Source organism: Phoca vitulina, unplaced genomic scaffold (assembly GCF_004348235.1).
Source record: "Phoca vitulina isolate PV1807 unplaced genomic scaffold, GSC_HSeal_1.0 scaffold6, whole genome shotgun sequence".
Lineage (NCBI taxonomy): Eukaryota > Metazoa > Chordata > Mammalia > Carnivora > Phocidae > Phoca > Phoca vitulina.
The window spans coordinates 66000989-66020198 of record NW_022589709.1 but is presented as its reverse complement, the minus strand read 5'-3'; the positions used below and the strand labels follow the sequence as shown (position 1 = coordinate 66020198).

The following is a 19210-nucleotide window of genomic DNA, read 5'->3' as shown; positions in this document are numbered from 1 at the left end:
CCCTCACTTTCAATCTGGGGGTTTCTTTGGGTCTAAAATGAGTCTCTTGCAGACAGCATATCGATGGGTCTTGTTTTTTTATCCAATCTGATAGCCCGTGTCTTTTGATTGGGGCATTTAGCCCATTTACATTCAGGATAACTACTGAAAGATATGAATTTAGTGCCATTGTATTGCGTGTAAGGTGACTGTTACTGTATATTGTCTGTGTTCCTTTCTGGTCTATGTTGCTTTTAGGCTCTCTCATTGCTTAGAGGACCCCTTTCAATATTTCTTGTAGGGCTGGTTTCATGTTTGCAAATTCCTTTAGTTTTTGTTTGTCCTGGAAGCTTTTTATCTCTTTCTCTATTTTCAATGACAGCCTAGCTGGATATAGTATTCTTGGCTGCATATTTTTCTCATTTAGTGCTCTGAATATATAATGCCAGTCCTTTCTGGCCTGCCAGGTCTTTGCGGAGAGGCCTGTTGCCAATCTAATGTTTCTAGCATTGTAGGTTACAGATCTCTTGTCCCGAGCTGCTTTCAGGATTTTCTCTTTGTCCCTGAGACTTGTAAGTTTTACTATTAGATGTCGGGGTGTTGACCTATTTTTATTGATTTTGAGGAGGGAGTTCTCTGTGCCTCCTGGATTTTGATGCCTGTTTCCTTCCCCAAATTAGGGAAGTTCTCTGCTATAATTTGCTCTAATATACCTTCTGCCCCTCTCTCTCTTTCTTCTTCTTCTGGGATCCCAATTATTGTAATGTTGTTTTGTCTTATGGTATCACTTATCTCTCAAATTCTGCCCTTGTGATCCAGTAGTTGTTAATCTCTCTTTTTCTCAGCTTCTTTATTTTCCATCATTTGGTCTTCTATATCACTGATTCTCTCTTCTGCCTCATTTATCCTAGCAGTTAGCGCCCCCATTTTTGATTGCACCTCATTAATAGCCTTTTTGATTTCGACTTGGTTAGATTTTAGTTCTTTTTTTTTAAAAAGATTTTATTTATTTATTTGAGAGAGAGAGAGAATGAGAGACAGAGAGCACGAGAGGGAAGAGGGTCAGAGGGAGAAGCAGACCCCCGCTGAGCAGGGAGCCTGATGTGGGACTCGGTCCCGGGACTCCAGGATCATGACCTGAGCCGGAGGCAGTCGCTTAACCAACTGAGCCACCCAGGTGCCCTAGATTTTAGTTCTTTTATTTCTCCAGAAAGGGTTTCTCTAATGACGTCCATGCTTTTTTCAAGCCCAGCTAGTATCTTTAAAATCATCATTCTGAACTCTAGTTCCAACATCGTACTAATGTCTGTATTGATTAGGTCCCTGGCAGTCGGTACTGCCTCTTGTTCTTTTTGTTGAGGTGATTTTTTCCACCTTGTCATTTTGTCCAGAGGAGAATAGATGAATGAGAGAATAAAATGCTAACAGGGTAACAACGTCCCCAGAAAATATACTCTAAACAAATCAGAAAAGACCTGAAACTGGGGGAAAAGAAAGGGAAAGAAAGAAAAAAGAAAAAGAAAAAGAAAAAAAAAAGAAAAAGAAAAAGTAAAAAACAAACAAAAACAGAACAAAACAAAAAAAAACATAATATGATCAAATATGATCAGGCTGGTGCATTGATTGGTGCCACACACTAGATTTTGGGTGTATTTTGGCTTGTTAGAAGAAAGTGCCTCCCAAAATTTTAAAGAAAGAAAAACTTATATATGTACAAAAATAAGGGTGAATACGATGAAGGGATGGAATATGATGGTAAAGATGAAAATTATAAAAAATTTTATAAAAGGAATTGATAAGAAGTTGGTTGGAAAAAGAAAGAAGAGGATTTAAAAAAAAAGAAAAAAAGGGAGAGAATGTGATCAGGCAGAAGACTAGAACAAAGCCATACACTAGAGATTTAGGGTATATTTTGGTCTGTTAGAAGAAACCATATCTCAAAATTTTAAAGAGAGAACAACTTATATATATATGCCAAAAACAAGGGTAACTACTATGAAAGGATAGAATATGACTCTAAAAACGAAAAATAAAAATGTGTTTTAAAAAAGGATTGATAAGATGTTGGTTGAAAAAGGGAAAAAGAAAAATTAAAAAAAAAAAAGTTAAAAAAAATTAACTTTGAAAGACTATAAAGAATCATGGGAAAAAAAGCCATGAATTCTATGTGCAGTATTCCCCTAGCGCTGGAGTGCTGCCGTTCTCTTTGATCCATAAACTTGGTCTTGGCTGGCTGTTCTCGCTGATCTTCTGGGGGAGGGGCCTGTCGCAGTGGTTCCCAAATGTCTTTGCCGGAGGCAGAATTGCCCCGCCCTTGCCGGGCCTGGCTAAGTAATCTGCTCGGGTTTGCTCTCGGGAGCTTTTGTTCCCTGCAAGCTTTCCGTACAGCTTTGGCGGTCGAGAGTGAAAATGGTGGCCTCCCAATCTGCACCCCGGAGGAGCCGAGAACTCGGGGCCCCGCTCCTCGGTGCGCCCCCAGAGAAAAGCAGTCAGTCACTCCGGTCTCCCCGGTCTCCGGCCGCACTCTGTGCTCACCTGGCCTGTGACCAAGCGTTTCTATCTCTGGCACCCGACCCCGTGTGGAGTCTCCAAACCCAGCAGATTCCCACCGTGCGCTCCCGCGCCGCTCCTCCCGGGGGAGGAAGGGGAGTCTCCCCGGATCTGCCGCTTGTTGGGTCCCTGCTGGAGGAGCAGTGGCCTGACTGTGCCGCGGATCATGGTTTATGACAACCCCGAGCTGAGAGCCCACTCCTCGGCTCCGTTTCTGCAGCCGGCTTTCCTGCTCCGATCCCTGGGAGCTCTGCCGCACTCAGGCACCCCCGGTCTTTCTGTGACCCCGAGGGTCCTGAGACCACACTGTCCTGCGAGGGTTCCACCCCCTGCTTAGCCACTGGAGTGACGTCCCTCAGCGGAGCCAACTTCTAAACGTCCGATTTTGTGCTCAGCGACTCTATCACTTGCCAGAAGCGGCCGATGGAGGCCCCTCCCCCGCCTTCTATCCTCCTGAATATCGCCTCGGATTCACTTCTCCGCACGTCCTACCTTCCAGAAAGTGGTCGCTTTTCTGTTCAGAGAGTTGTTGCTGTTCTTTTCTTCGATCTCCTGTTGAGTTCGTAGGTGTTCAGAATGGTTTGATCCCTACCCAGCTGAATTCCTGGGACCAGATGAAATCCAGGTCTCCTACTCCTCCGCCATCTTGCTCCGCCCCCTCCGAGGTGAGTGTATATTTAATTGCTTTTTTTTTTTTGGTAGTATTCTCATGCTACCTTTGCCTTTGATTCAGTTCTTCACTATTTAACCTCCTTATGGGTATGCATTTCTTTTGAGAGAGACATTTATTTCATATTAGGAATGTCCAGAGTATTTTTGTATCTTTCTTTATATTTTTTCTTGTTACTGTCTCTTCCAAAATAGATGAGCTTTTTACTTTGTGAATTTGTAGGTTCACGTGTTTCTATCCAAAGTTGCCTATTCATAGGCAACTCTTAGATAAATAGAAAACATGGGTGCTTTTTCCCAGTTATTATTAAGGAATTTGGCAAATCTAATGACATGACATGAGGTGTATTGAGTTCCTTTTACTATGAAAGTTGTTAAAAATACTTTTAGATCATACAATTACCCTGATGGTCAGTGCAGTGGAAAGAACCAGGAGTGAACAGAACCAGAAGTGAGATACTTACTTTAGGGATGCCCAGTCCAAGTTCAATTCATTGTGAAGAACCTGGAGTGCTTTTTTTGTTGTTGTTTGTTTGTTTGTTTGTTTGTTTTCTTTTTGGGGATGTTTACCAAAGTGATTAAAAGGAAAGGTTGGAAGAATTACAGTTGTTTGCCCAGGGAAAACTCTAGGGGAGAGGCATACCCAAAGTACATTTACAATATGACTACCCTTCTTTAATTTAAATATGTTGTTTCATTATGTCAACAAGTACTTGTGGAGAATTTAATACATATCAGCCCCTGTCCTGGGCTCTGGGAACACAGATATTGAAAACGGAGTCCCATCCTTCATAAAGTTCTTCACCTAGTGAGGAAAGAGTGATGTTAAAACCAAGATAGCTTTATGAATGCTGTGACTTGCATAAAGGCATGTCCGAAAATTCTCTGCAAATATGTAAAATTCTCCTCATTTTGACTAATAATTAAATGTTAGCTGGATGATGGAGGAAAGGGCGTTTCAACAGAGGGGTTAGTGTGTGAGCAGTATTAGAAGTGTGTGTGTGGAGGAATAGGTAAAGGCCTCTGTAGCAGACAGACATCTTGATGATCAGACTAAATATCTGGGATGTTGTCCTGGAAGCAATGAGGAATTACTGAAGAGAAGTCATATGAGCAGATACATATATTTTCAGAATGATCACTTTGGCCACAGTGTAAAGAAAAGCTAGGAGGGGTGTACAGTGAGAAATAGGGAGACAGTTAAGAGTGTTGCAATAATACTGGCAAAGAATGGAAAATAAGTGAACTAAGGTGATTGTAGTGGGAATGAAATTGAGGTGTTAAGGAGAGAGAGTCACTGGGATTTTGTTGGTAAAGGAGTCAAGAGGTCAAGGCTATCTGCTCTGTGCTTAGCTTTGATGGTTGTGTCATCCCGTAAGAAAAGAAATTGAGAGAGGCACCTGGCTAGCTCAGTTGGAAGAGAATGCGACTCTTGATCTTGGGGTTGTGGGTTTGAGCCCCACAGTGGGTATAGAGATTACTTAAAAAAATAAAATCTTTAAAAAGAAAATAAATTGAGAAGGAAGAGTGTATTTTGAGAGAAAAAGGGTGTCCACTTTGGATGTTGAATTTGAGGCATTCAAACGGCAATGTCTAGAAAGCAGTTAGTCATACAGATTTGGAGTTCAGAAAGGGGTCACTGGAGAGAGACTGGCCAGCAAAATCTGGAGGGGGGTTGACCTTGGGAGAAATGAATGAGACTGACTCAGTTTCCTGTTTTGATGACTTCTAGCCTGAGTCAGGACCTAGTTAGGAACAGTTAAAACACCAGTGGACAACCTGTCTTTCTGGGTGAAGGACCACAGGACAGAAAGTTAGCGGTGACTTTCAGAAGGAAATGACCCACAGAAGGAAAACTCCAAATTCTGTCTATAAACCCTGCTTAAATCTGTCAGACAGACTTAGGTTGGAGCTTTAGGGGCTTACCTGGGGCAAGGTACTTCAATCCATAAAGCTTTAGGTTCTTCATTTTTATCTTTATTTATTTATTTTTAAAGATTTGTTTATTTATTTATTTGAGAGAGAGAGAGAGAACATGAGCAGGGTAAGGGGCAGAGGGAGAGGGAGAAAGAATCCTCAAGCAGACTCCCCGATGAGTGCAGAGCCCGAGTGGGGCTTGATCCCAGGATCCTGAGAGCACGACCTGAGCCAAAACCAAGAGTCTGAAGCTTAACCGAATGAGCCACCCAGGCTCTTCATTTTTAAAATGCAAAAACTAATATTTTGCAGCATGGTTATGAGGAATAGAAAAATGCAAGTGTTTCACACAGTGCCTTGCCATATAGTAGACTCTCAATAAATGGCTGTTTTATTAATCAGGATTCTGCTAGTGGCAAGTGACAGAAACTGAACTCAAGCTTGTCAAGCAGAAAAGGAATGTGATCAATAGTAAGGAAGAACCGGAGTAGTCAGCAACTCATTGTCATCAGGACAATGACATCTCTCTCTCCCCCTACCCCCTCCTTCTCTTTCTCTCCCATACACACCCTGCCTTATCTCCTGAGGTTTACCCTTATTTTCCTGTTTGTTGATAGCTTCCTCCTTTGGAAGTGGGTGTGGGTGCGGATGTGGAGAAGCCTGGTGCAGACTGGTCCAGGCTTACACCCTCTGTGGTAGCAGCAGAATAGCTTCCAAAGATGTCCACGTCCTAATCCCATGAACCTGTGACTGTTACCTCACATAGCAAAAGGGAATTAAGACTGCAACTGGGGGCATTTGAATTGCACTTTTTTTTTTTAAAGATTTTATTTATTTGTCAGAGAGAGAGAGAGAGAGAGAGAGAGAGAGAGATCACAAGCAGGGGGAGGGGCAGGCAGAGGGAGAAGCAAGGAGCCCGATGCGGGGCTCCATCCCAGGACCCTGTGATCATGACCTGAGCTGAAGGCAGACGCTTAACCGACTGAGCCACCCAGGCACCCCTTATCTTTGAAATATTATTAAGTGAAAAAAGGAAATTATAGAATATTATGTGTAGCCTGATCCTATTTTGGAAAATTAAAAAAAGAAGAAGGTGCATGTGCCTGCGTATTTGTATATTTCTGTGTGAACACAGGGAACGTTATGGAAGGATTCTTAAGGTTGATTACTTCTGGGGAGGTGGGATTGGATGGAGATGGAGAGAAGATTATCAATTTTTTTAAATTAAAAATTATCAATTTTTAATTACTCAAGTAATTAACGAATCCTTATGTTTGTAAGCTGGCGCCTTTAAATACCACTCTTGGCTCTCTCCCCTTCCCTCTCCCTTGTTATCTGTTTAGTATGTGGCCTTCCTGGTATTTTCTGTGTATTTACATGGTTATATATGTACATGGAGAGAATTTATAGTATTTGAAAAAACACGTGACACCATGCCCTTTGGATCTTTCTGCAATATACTTTTTTCCTTTTACTGTATTTTTGGATATATATACCCACGTGTTAGCACATGTAAACCACCTTATTCTTTTAAAATGCTGAGTAGCTTAAGGAATCAATCATAGTGCAGATAATCAACCATCTACTTAGCTATTCCCCTGCTGATGGTAGTTAGATTGTTCTCCTTTTTTAGATATTACAGACAGCCACAGTCCCCGCTCTTGTGGCCTTGGATACATGTTCCTGTTTCTCTGGGAGAGTCACTAAGTAGTGAAACTGCTGGGTCACAGGGTATGCAATTAAAAAAAAAAACAGTTTCAAAATAGTTTTGTGGAATTTCCTTTAAAAGATGCTGTGACAATTAAAAAAAAAGGCCTAATTTTTAAAGCCAGCATGTATTACTTAGGTAATCAAAAATAAAGAAAATCCATAAAAGTATTTGCTAACTCTCTCTCGATATGTGGATGAGGTTAGGTGGACTTTTACATGTCTGGGCTCTCTCCAGGGATTCCTCCCATCTGAGGCAGGAGGTGGAGAAAGTCCCCTCAGACAGCAAAGACTAATGAGTCTTTAGAGAACTTGTTTCTGTCCATATGGCATCTGGAACTTAGCTGCAAGGATGAAAAAAATCTTTAAATTTATGATTTGGTCTTCTCTTGCAGATCTAGCATGAGAAAAAAGCATCTTTGAGCACCAGAAAAGATTTTATTTTAAATTTTTTAAAGTAAATTCTACCCCTAACATGGGACTCAAACTCATGATCCTGAGATCAAGAGTCATATGCTCTACTAACTGAGCAGCCAGGCACCCCAAGATTTTATTTGAATATGTGAAAATAATGGCTGAGGGGAAAAAGTTCTTTGGAATTCACAGAAAAGTGTGAAATGGGAATATTTCCTTCTGTGACATCGCCAGTGAATGTAGAACATGCTCGGATAATTTAATGGGATTTTTAATAGAAACGAAACTACTCAGCTAATGAATTCGTTAGCTTACAGGAGGTTCTCAGCAAAGACATGTAAGTACTTTCATACTCGTTGACAAGGGTATCACTTACCAGCAGAGGGGGCCAAAGAACTTTCCATGATTGGGAAACTCCCTGACTAGAATGTCGGTCAGGATCACCTTTGCCTGCCTAATGGAGCAGCCTATATAGTGTTTTTAAACTTTGGTGTCCAAGAAGCAACACCACAGCTTTCATTAACATTATTAAAAATTTATACATAGAATAACATATGCATATTGTTAAAAATATAATACTAAAACATTAACAACAAATCTTTTTGTATATAAAAATAGAAAATGAGGGCGCCTGGGTGGCTCAGTTGGTTAAGCGACTGCCTTCGGCTCAGGTCATGATCCTGGAGTCCTGGAATCGAGTCCCACATCGGGCTCCCTGCTCAGCAGGGAGTCTGCTTCTCCCTCTGACCCTCCCCCCTCTCATGCTCTCTCTATCTCATTCTCTCTCTCAAATAAATAAATAAAATCTTAAAAAAAAAAAAAAGAAAATGATACAAAATATCCCTACTCTCTCCACCCCTTCATTGTTGCCAATTCTACTGCCCAGGGACAACCATTTTCAATTCCTGTTTCTTTTGCCTTGGAAAAGAATCATGTATCTTTTTAATAATACAACCTCAAAGTAAAAAAGTACAGAAGGATGCTTAGTGAAAAATATTTTTATTTCCCTCTTGCTTCCCCAGACCCCCATTTCCCTTCATTAGTGGCAACCACTGTGAGCAGTTCATTGACTATCCTTCCAGAGGAAATCCATTTGATGCATCTTTAACAAATAGAATAATTCCAGAAAAGCAATATATCCATATGGCTCAAAATTCAAAAGCTTCTAATAGGAATTCAGAGAACAGTCTCCCTCTCACCTCTGTCTCTCAGAGGCAATTAATTAAGTCATATTTCTGAATTTATCAATCTGAGGCATTAGCTACTGGCTTTATATTATGGTAGATGGTTTGTCGCTTGTACTCCCCATTCCCATCTTCAACCTCCTGATATGAACATAACAATGGGCGTTTTGTAGACCATATCCTTCATTGCTGAGCTTAATATTGGAGTAATTTTTTCCTTTCTTATGTAATATTTGGCCAATTAACCTGGCTTTATTGTCTTACTTTTTCATTGGTTTAGTTTTTTATGCTTTTGGCACTGATTTTGCATGCACATCATCAGATTTGTCAACTGCCAATGATATTTTCCAAATTACCAAACATATCTTTTCCCCATTCTCTGTCTTCTTGCTCTTCTAAGCTGAACTGCTTGTGCTCTGAGCCTGTGCAGAGCTCCCGTCCTCCATCTTGCCTTTACCCCTTAACTCTGTTGGAGCTCCTTTTGACTGGGTCCCATGTGTTAAATTAATTAAACAGGAAGGCCACTAGACTGAAGAGGTTCTAATGCTGTGGTGGCCTATGCAAGCAAACCGAAATCTAAGCCTGGAAATGCCTCAAGGTTACAAAATTGAAACACTAGAGACAACCACTCATGGATAGCCAACTAGCCTTTAAGCTATAGCCAGTTATATAATTTCCTTTCTTTGCTTCCACACCTTCTCTAAGTCTTTCTCTTGCTCCTGTTGGGGGAGCACTCCTAACCACCTCTGGTTTGACGCTGACTGATCAGATTAATTTTGGCTCTAACTCTTAAAAATTTTCATGTGCCTCAGTTTATCGTTTAACACATTTTCCTTTTCTGGGTTTATTCCCTCATTTTCTGGAACACATCTTCCAAAACCTTCTTCCCAAGAGAGGGTGCACATTTAATATTTTGAATTCCTTGCAAGTCTGAACATGTCTTCTTCTTGATCTATACTTTGGCCCAATATGTATTTCCAGGTTAGTAATCTTTTCCTTGCAGAATTTCTCCATTGCTTTTCAGTGTCTCTGGTTGAGAAGTCTGAAGTCATTCCGATTCCTGATTCTTTGTATGTGATCTGCTTTTATCTTTGTTTATTTCTAGGTCCATGGAATTTTGTGAAGATACTACTTTGTGTAGGTCTTCCTTCATTTATTCTTCTAGGCATTGAGGAGGCCTTTTCAATTCTTGGAACTTTTCCTATATTTCTTTACTTTCTTCCTTCCAGCAGGTCATCTGCTGTTGTATCTACCCCTGTAAATTTGTCACTGTGGTCTTATAGGTCTCATATGCATTTCCTATTACTTTAGTGAAGTCCCGAAAAGATTGAGGAGATAACACGAGTGCTAAGTTGGCCACAGTAAACCAAGTGTTTCTGTCCCTTTACTTTTTGGAGGATTCCTGGAAGAGGGGCCCAGTGTGAGTCTGTGGAAAGCATCCCAGGAAACATGAAACACAAAACCAGCAGGATATCTTTAAGTAAATGGTTTTATAAGGGGAATGTTTTAGAAAAGGCCCCCTTCTCTTTTGCCCTTGCCCCTTCCTCATTACCAGAATTAAAGTGGGAACTGTAGACAGGGAAGGGCTGTATTTTGGAGAGCTTGACAAGGAAGAAGGAGCAGGACGCGCTGCCTGCCTGGCTGTGGAGCAAAGGAGCACAGAAGGAACGGGATGGACGAGTAATGGGGCTCCTTTCACCTCGGGTGCCTATTCCCAGATCCCAGTATCACCCTGGTGGGGCCCCTTCTTGGCCCCAGACAAAATCCTAAACTCCCGTGTGTGTCCTTGCACACACCTTCTCTGCTAGCAAAAAACTTGACTTTTTTTTTTTTTAATTCTGTCCTTTAGGTCTTTTTTATACACGTCGGTCCTCGCTCATGTAGTAGTTCAGTGATTCTCAAATCTGAAAACATAGTGGAATTATTTGGGGAGTTTTAAAAAACCCAACGTCCCATCTCTACTTACTCAGAAGTCCGGGGGCTGAGGCCCAGGAGTCTAAACACTGCTCCGCAGATGCCCGGCCTGATTTGGGAAGCGCTGGGGTAGCTCATGGCTTTTCTCAGGCAGAGAATTAACCTCTCCTTAAAGAAACCATGTGGAGGTGACATGGTTGTGACTTTTGTGGTTCTGGCTTTGGCATGTGGTCCTTTGGAGTCCTTCCTAACCTGTTGATGGCACTGGTTGGTGAGTGACAACTGGAGGAGAAGCAGAAATCAGGTTTCTGTTCTAAGAAACTGTCGTGTATGTGGTAAGAAGACCCTTTTCTTTAATGTAACTTAATTGTGATTTAATTTGGCTATTTCAGTGACATTCAAGGGATAGTTTTCTTTGGAAAGACTGGGAAGGAAAGGAAAATGAAAAGTTAATAAGGATTATTATAAGGATTTGTTCAACATTTTTAATAAAAGAAAATGAACACGAGGGGGCAGCAGACCACTGTTAGGAGGAGGGTCTGCAAAAAAGATTGTTTTCTTAGAAATGTGATGTGTTTGTTAAATACCTTCTAAAAAAGGTGGCCCTGATGTCAGAACCACTCTTCCCTGAATGACAGTTTCAATCTTTTCAATGTTTCCCTCCACATTATCCCGCACGCCCCATATGCTTTCAAGAAGCACAGTCCCACATGGTAGTTGACACCTGTGGTGTTTCCACACACTGGGGCCCTCCCAGGGAACCCTCCTAGTTCCTTTCCCAGAGGCTCCTCACACTGATCCTCCAAGGACACACTACCTCTCCCAGAGAGAAGCCGCTGGAGTCGTTCATTGCCTGCATCGTGAGGAATGAGGAAGTGGAGGCCTCTCAGTACAGAGTCAACTGAGGCCCTCACACAGGACTCGGGGAGATCAGGTCAGGTGTGTCCATGCTCAGGGATGACCCTGACAGTTTGCACTATGCTGAGGGACATTCTGTAGAGCCAAAAGCTAAATGGTATATGGCTAGGTATTTTATTCTGTATCACCTAAGTCTGTTTCCTCTGCTAACTCTGGGAGTTGTTACCCAGGTTATCTTCTTAACTAGAACTCTCCATAGTCCATCCAAGCAGGAGAAAAAAAGATGTGCTGCATTTTGATTGTTTAAGTGGCCTTAATTTGGTTATTTTTGGTGAAAGGGTGGAGGTTTTCTGTTAGCACTCATAGGGGCCTTGGTACCATATGATGTTTTCTGATAAGTACTCCTAGTGGAGGCTCCACCAGAGCCAGGAGTGTTGGGTTATGATGTTCTCTTCCATGAGCTGTGTGACCTTGAACAGGTCACATAACCTCGATTTCCTCATTTGTAAAGGAAGGAGTTAGCCTGGAAGGTGTTTCTTCATCAGGAGCGTGCACTTCTGGGTCTGGTTTGAAGCATGTAGATCCTCAGGCCACATCCTCTCCCACAGAATCACAGTCTCCAGAGGTGGGCCCCTGGCATGTGTGTGGCTGGTGGGGACAGGGAGAGTGGGAATTCAACCTACTCCAAGTGGTTCTGGTTAGCTCCCCAGGGGAGGAACATTGGCTAGAATGTTGCAAGTATTCCTTCTAACTGACTGTCATTCATTCACTCATTCATTTATTCACCAAAACTTCAGCACAAATATGCTGATGTAAAGGTCTTCATGAGTCTATTTGGAATTCAGATCCACTAAAAAATTGCCAGGAAGATTATATGCCACACACACACACGTACTGTTCCAGTAAGTATAGTAATGGGCACTTGGTTAGGTAACATTAATATCATTATTTGTTGTCTAAATCTCAGTGACCTGATAGTAGCTGATAAAATGAAACCTCCTAGGACATATGAACCAAGAAATGAGTGGCACGGTATTAAGTAGCTGATGCATGGTGGTGTGATCTGGGCAAAATATCTTGAATTGCTTCATCTTTATTAATTATTACTTTCCAAAGGGGATTATAAAAACTGCTATTTATTACCTGGGATGAGGACTAGGATTAAATGAGATCACATGTGCAAACATACTTTGTAAACTATAAAAGCCCTAAGCCTTAATAATAATATTGCCATCGCCTCTTCTCTCAAGCAGGAGTGGTGGGAATTTTCCTCTCAATCCACATCTCTTAAAGACAGCAGTAGACTCAGTGAGATTTTAGTTTGTACATGGTGAGCGACCTCCCTGGGTTTTCTCTCTTTTGCTTTCCGTGAACCACAACAACCCACTTCTTCATGTACTCGGCCTCAGGCAACTCCTCCCCGAAACTCCCTTCACACAGCATCCATCTCCTCCACCAGAAAGATGTGCCCTGTGGTCCAGAGTACCTCAGCTGAAGCCTCCTCCATTGTATCGTTTAGTTTCTTTGTAAATGTTAGGTTTTGTGGTCAACTGTGGCTTCGGAGATATAAAAGCTCCATTTTAGTTTGTTTGGGATAGGCTTTCCAAGAAATCGGAGCTGAGCAAGCCTGAGAAGACCTGACCAGCGTGTCCTGCACTGTCCTCTTCATCCCTCCCTTGAGGGGCAGGGGCCTTTCCCATCCCCATCTTGGGCTTCAAGTTAAGCCTGTCTTGCTTCAGATATTGAGGGTCCTTTCCCATGCTTCTTCTTTATTTCTAGAGTGGGGAGAGGGGTTGGTGCATTTGTGTCCTGTTTTACAAGGGGGAAGGAATACACAGTTTACTGGGAGAGGAGTTTTGGGATCAGACGGACCAAAGAAATGGGTGTGGAGGCGCCACAGTGTTATTGTTCCTAGGGAACACGGTACCCTGTCCCCTTATAGTTCTTTCCCCAAGGGAAAGCGGAGGCATTAGATGACTTTATTCAGGATCACTTGTAATGCTACATTTCTAATGAGGTCTCTGCAAGGTGCTGAAGGCAGCACAGTTTCTTGCTAATTTTACACGCTGCAGGGGGAAAGTTCTGGGCTCACCGAAGGGAACTCCGGAAATGGCCAGCTCTGTACCCATGCACTCCCAGCTCCCCTGACCCTGTCTTCTCTCACTCTCAGGAGGCAGGTGGCTCCTTCCCAGGACACCTGCTGTGCCACTAACAGTGATGATTCCCAGATGAAGACAGATGGAGAGTCGGGCTCCTTCTCATCAGCACTGAACTTGGGGTGCTTTCTGAGCTACAGATCAGTATTCCTCATACCCTCTGGGCGGGGGGGAGGAGCAGCTTTTTAAAAAATTCCTAGTCCCTCACAGTCTTAACAGATATGACACTACTCTGTCAAATTTCTCTACGCATTTCGGAAGACTTTCTATTGCTACCTGAATGGGTTCTGCAGCAGTTCTCCGCCCGGGACAGCTGTATGTCGGGTACCTTGGGAAGCGCCGCTCTGGAGGACTTTGAAAGCCGGCACTCTCCAGTCCTGGGCCCACCACCGCATGACTGTGGCAGGGTGCAATCTCCGTGCCTCAGTCCCCTCACCTGCAGATGGAATAGGGCAGTGACAGTGCCTACTTCATAGAATCATCGGGAAGATGAAATGCGTTAGTACACGTCGACCTCTTAGAACGAAACATTGCTATTATTAAAGTGTGAGCCAAAGGCCGTCAGTCCCAATTGACAGTCGGCTCTTTCTGTCGAAGGTTGTTTGTGTCCCTTGTATGGTAGCCAAGCCAGAAATAAGGGCAGGACTTTGAGCTACCTGCCCCTGCTCATCTCAGTAGATGGCAAGACTTTCCTTCTCTCACCAGTACTTATTTAGGTGAGTTGGAACTGCAAACATTGCATGCTTTTTGCTTTTTCTGCCTTTTTACAGTTTACCTGTAGTTTTGCTTAGAAAATGAGAATCTACTGGGTCAATGTGTTTATCTTCCTTATTTCTGGTTAGTTTCTCTTTCTAGTTAAAATATACAGAAAATTTTAAGCTCACAGTACATCAGGGGTATGTTTAGATCTAAAATAAACTCTTTTGTCAAAACTAAGAAACAAAAAGGATGCATTCAGTACATGCACCTTTTCCTTTAGAAATCCTAAATTTTCTCTCAGACCAAGGACACCATTCCTTTTAATTAGTGTAGATCATCTTATTTCTGGTGACATTTTAGGTTGTGACATGTTCTCCAAGAGGAACATATTAGTAAGATGTTTTAAACAACTGAATCATTCTTATTGAGTCATCAGCCAAAAGCTGACATCTATAGCGTTAACACTCCGAAAATGGCCATTTTACTATATTTCATCAGAACTTGGCCTCATGTTTACATTGTATTTTCCCTAAGATACAACAAAAAACTGGGGTGAGAAATTTGTTTACATTGTGAATCCTGTTTCTCCATTGGCTTCTGTTTTGTTTAGGAGTTGCTTTTTCACAGCAAGTGTTTTGACTTGAGCACAAAACAAAGGCTGTGTGGTATTTCTGTGTTGAAAGGTCCCATTCAATCCTCGGGGGAGAATCGGTCAGATGAACAACCGATGTTTGGCTCCCTGTACACCTACAGAGTCGGAAACCACAGTGAATAAACGACACTGAGATAATTCACTTGGATCTCCTTTTTTTTTTTTTTTTTTTGGTGGTGATTCCAAAGTACTTCACCTCCGTACTGCAGCCTCAGCAGCTCTCGAGTTCTAAAGGAGCAAAGCGAACGGCGCTAATGCAGTTCTCAGGGTTGCATGACCGCTGCAGATGCAGGAGGGCACTTATTCACATCGGCCACCACCCTGCTGCCTCTGGACGGCTGTGTCCGGGGCTCTTTGTTTGCTGTTCCCGCGTTACCAGCTGCTCTCTATGCCCTGAAGACCTGACTGAGCAAATGCCAAGTTATGTTCCCTGCTGCGCTTGAGCTCGCACGCTGACAGTTCTGAGCTGTCCGCCATCCCGGGTGCACCAGAGCACCTGCTGTCCCCTTCCTGAAAGCAGTTCTTTCAGACTCTGCTGCAGGGCCCTCTCTGACCGGGTCCAGCAGTGAGTCCCGGGTGTCTCGCTCAGGGCACAGTAGATGGGCTGTGTTGTTGGCCTCTTTCCCCTCAGGCACGCCTGCCTGACTGCCTCGGATGTACCCCCTCGGATGCCAACCTCCATTCTCATCAACACCTCAGAACCTTTCTCCCAAACTAGAGTGTTTCTTTTTGGATAATGTAACTCGCCACCAACAAAACTGAATTTGTTCTTTGAAGTAAGCATGCATGAGGGAATGATTTAAATATTTGAAGCATTTCGACTGTATTGGTTGAAAAGCATTTCAATTGTATTGGTTGAAAAGCATTTATTTGAAATGGATAAATGTGATGGTCCCTCTATAAACACTCTGCCCCCCACAAAGGCACCCTGTCTGTCCCTAAGTGGTGTAGTATAAGATCACTTCCAGGAGCCCATGAGAGTCACAGTCACAGTGTGTGCACAGTCACCTGTGTCATATCTGTTTCTGGGCCATTCTCTCTCCTCTTCTTCTGGGTCTCCAACTAAACAAGTTTGATCTTCTCGCTGTGGCCTTTATATCTTTTCTTCGCTCCTTTCTATGTTCCATTCCTTTAATCTGTGTTTCATGGTTTCTTCTGACATAACTTCCAGCTCATTAATTCCTTATTCAGCTTTCTCTAATCTGCTGGTAAGCCAATACATTAGTTTAAGTTTCAGTTACTGTATTTTTAAGTTTTGAATTTCAGCTGATGTCCTTTTCAAATCTGCAATGTTACGTTTTCTCTTCTCCAATTTCCTGCCAAAATTGTTCGGTTTTGTTTTTTTCTCTTTGATCACATTGATCATAGTAGTTTTATACTTTTTATCTGGTAATTTATTATTTGGACTACCTGTGCGTTCATTCCTATTGTTATTGTGCTGTTATTGTTCATATTGCCCTGTCTCCTTGAGGCCTGGTTATATTTGATTGTGTGTTAGACTTTATATTTGAAAACATTACTTACAGAAATAATTTGAGGCCTAGAATGATATCTTTCCCCAGAGAGGATTTTCTTTTGCTTCTGCTAGGTGGTAACTGCAAGTGCAGTCCAGGATTATGGTAATTGCAGGGTTTGAGACTTTTGGGCCACTCTAACAACTTTCAATCTGGCTGCAACTGAGAGCAAGTTTTTTTTTTTCTTTAATGTTTATTTATTTATTTTAGAGAGAGAAAGCATGCACATGTGTGCAAGTGGGGAGAGGGAAAGAGGGAGAGGGAGAGAATCTCAAGCGGACTCCCTGCTGAGTGCAGAGCCTGACACGGGACTTGATCTCATGACCCCGAGATCATGACCTGAGCTGAAATCAAGAGTTGGATGCTCAACGGACTGAGCCACCCAGGCACCCCCATCCCCCAGAGCAAGTTTAATTGTAGTTTTCCCTTATTCTAGAGTGCTGCTCTCAGAATACCAACCCCAGAACTGAGTGGCTCACTGGAGCCCCATTGTGGCAGGGCCTGGACTCTGTCTTTCGCTCTTCTATCCTCATGAGCTGTTGAAAGTAACTGCTTTGCTCTTTATCTCTTCAGGGCAAAGTCAGGGCCAGAGGTGGGGCCCATTTCTCTGAATTTCCATTTTTTAACTAGACTCTGGCCATGTAATTCTTCACTCTCTTGTTAGCTATTTGATTCTTTTATGAAAATACTTTTGTATAATTCATCTAGCTTTTAGAAGTTGTTCTTAGCAGAAGAGCTGGTTTGAATGACCCAGTCTGTCATTAATGGAAATAGAAGTTGGGAACAGTTTTGTAAAGGCTGGCTAGGGTCTGTCACCAAGGAGAGAAACTTCCAGCTGCTTGTTCTCTGCTCCTGTGCTGTCAGAAGTCAGGTGTGTGGTCATGGGCACCCTCCACAACAATAAAGGAAGAACCTTGCCTGGGGACCTCTGGTCCTGCCATCCTGTGTCATATACCCAGGGCTGGCTTGAGGATGTAGCAGGTGGCAAAAATAAAACTTGCACGAATACGGAACACTCTGAGTAGTACTCTTAAGCTTGAGTAGTACTCTTAAGGTGGCAAAATCCTGAGCCTGTGAAATGTGAGGGAAGGGCCTGGTGGCTGAGGGAAGACCAGAGAACTGCCTCTTGAGACCTGAGCTAGAGTGCACATAAGGCGAGTACTGACCCCCCCGGCTTCTACCAGGGACTGTGCACTTGTAGGATTATTTTTAACTTCTTGCATGGCTTTCAAACTTTAGCATGCATTAGAATTATCAGAGAGCTTATTACCACACAAGTCGCTGCCACCACCTGCCCTCCCAGAGTTTCTGATTCAGTAGGGCTGGAGCCTGGGAATTTGCACTTCTCACAGGTTTCCATCTGGTGCTGCTGGTTTTGGAATGGCACTTTGAGAATCCCCAGTTTACTCTATTCTTTATCTAGATTATAAATCTCTTAGTGATACAGGCTGTAACTCCTCCTCGGTCTCTCTCCACCTGGCTCAGTGCTAGGACCCACGTAGAACCTGCTTATGTAATACTCATTGACTAAATACATTCAAGTGTTGTTGTGTATGTTGGAGTTTCCTAAAGTGTACTGAGGGTTTCATGGTAGCTCTGCTGTCTATGGTGACAGTCACTAGGATGCTTGATCTGTACGTTTCCCCAGCTCTGGTTGTAGAGACAAAAGTCTTCTGGGCCAGTAGTTGTTGTTAAAGCACTTTCCTCTTGAGGGCATTTCTTTTTTTTTTTTTTAATTTGATTTGATTTGATTTTGCTATGTTAGTCACCATACAGTACATCATTAGTTTTTGATGTAGTGTTCCCTGATTCATTATTTGCATATAACACCCAGCACTCCATGCGGGAACGTCCCCTCTTTAATATCCATCACCGGGCTAACCCATCCCCCCACCCCCTTCCCCTCTAAAACCCTTTGTTTTTTTTCAGAGTCCATAGTCTCCTATGGTTCGTCTCCCCCTCCGATTTACCCCCTTCATTTTTCTCTTTCTTCTTCTAATGTCCTCCATGCTATTCCTTTTTTTTTTCTGATGTAGTGTTCCATGATTCATTGTTTGCATATAACATCCAGTGCTCCATTCAGTACATGCCCTCTTTAATACCCATCACCAGGCTAACCCATCCTCCCACCCCCCTCCCCTCTAGAACCCTCAGTTTGTTTTTCAGAGTCCTTTGTCTCTCATGGTTCGTCTCCCCATCCAATTTCCCCCCCTTCATTCTTCCCCTCCTGCTATCTTTTTTTTTTTAACATATGATGTATTATTTGTTTCAGAGGTACAGATCTGTGATTCAACACTCTTGCACAGTTCACAGCGCTCACCATAGCACATACACTCCTAAATGTCCATCACCCAGCCACCCCATCCCTCCCACCCCCCTCCACTCCAGCAACCCTCAGTTTGTTTCCTGAGATTAAGAATTCCTCATATCAGTGAGGTCATATGATACATGTCTTTCTCTGATTGACTTATTTCGCTCAGCATAATACCCTCCAGTTCCATCCACGTTGTTGCAAATGGCAAGATTTCATTCCTTTTGATGGCTGCATAATATTCCATTGTATATATATATATATATATATATATATATATATATATATATATACCACATCTTCTTTATCCATTTATCTGTTGATGGACATCTTGGCTCTTTCCACAGTTTGGCTATTGTGGACATTGTTGCTAGAAACATCGGGGTGCAATTATCCCTTCGGATCCCTACATTTGTATCTTTGGGGTAAATACCCAGTAGTGCAATTGCTGGGTCGTATAGTAGCTCTATTTTCAACTTTTTGAGGAACCTCCATACTGTTTTCCAGAGTGGCTGCACCAGCTTGCATTCCCACCAACAGTGTAGGAGGGTTCCCGTTTCTCTGCATCCCCGCCAACATCTGTTGTTTCCTGACTTGTTAATTTTAGCCATTCTGACTAGTGTGAGGCGGTATCTCATTAAGGTTTTGATTTGGATTTCCCTGATGCCGAGCAATGTTGAGCACTT

At 42.7% G+C, this 19210-nt stretch overlaps 1 pseudogene; it reads right to left on the bottom strand.

Moving 5' to 3' along the window:
• The window catches only part of LOC116632027, a 21064-nt pseudogene extending 5888 nt beyond the window's left edge, over positions 1-15176 (bottom strand).
• Positions 15177-19210: the final 4034 nt, after the last annotated feature.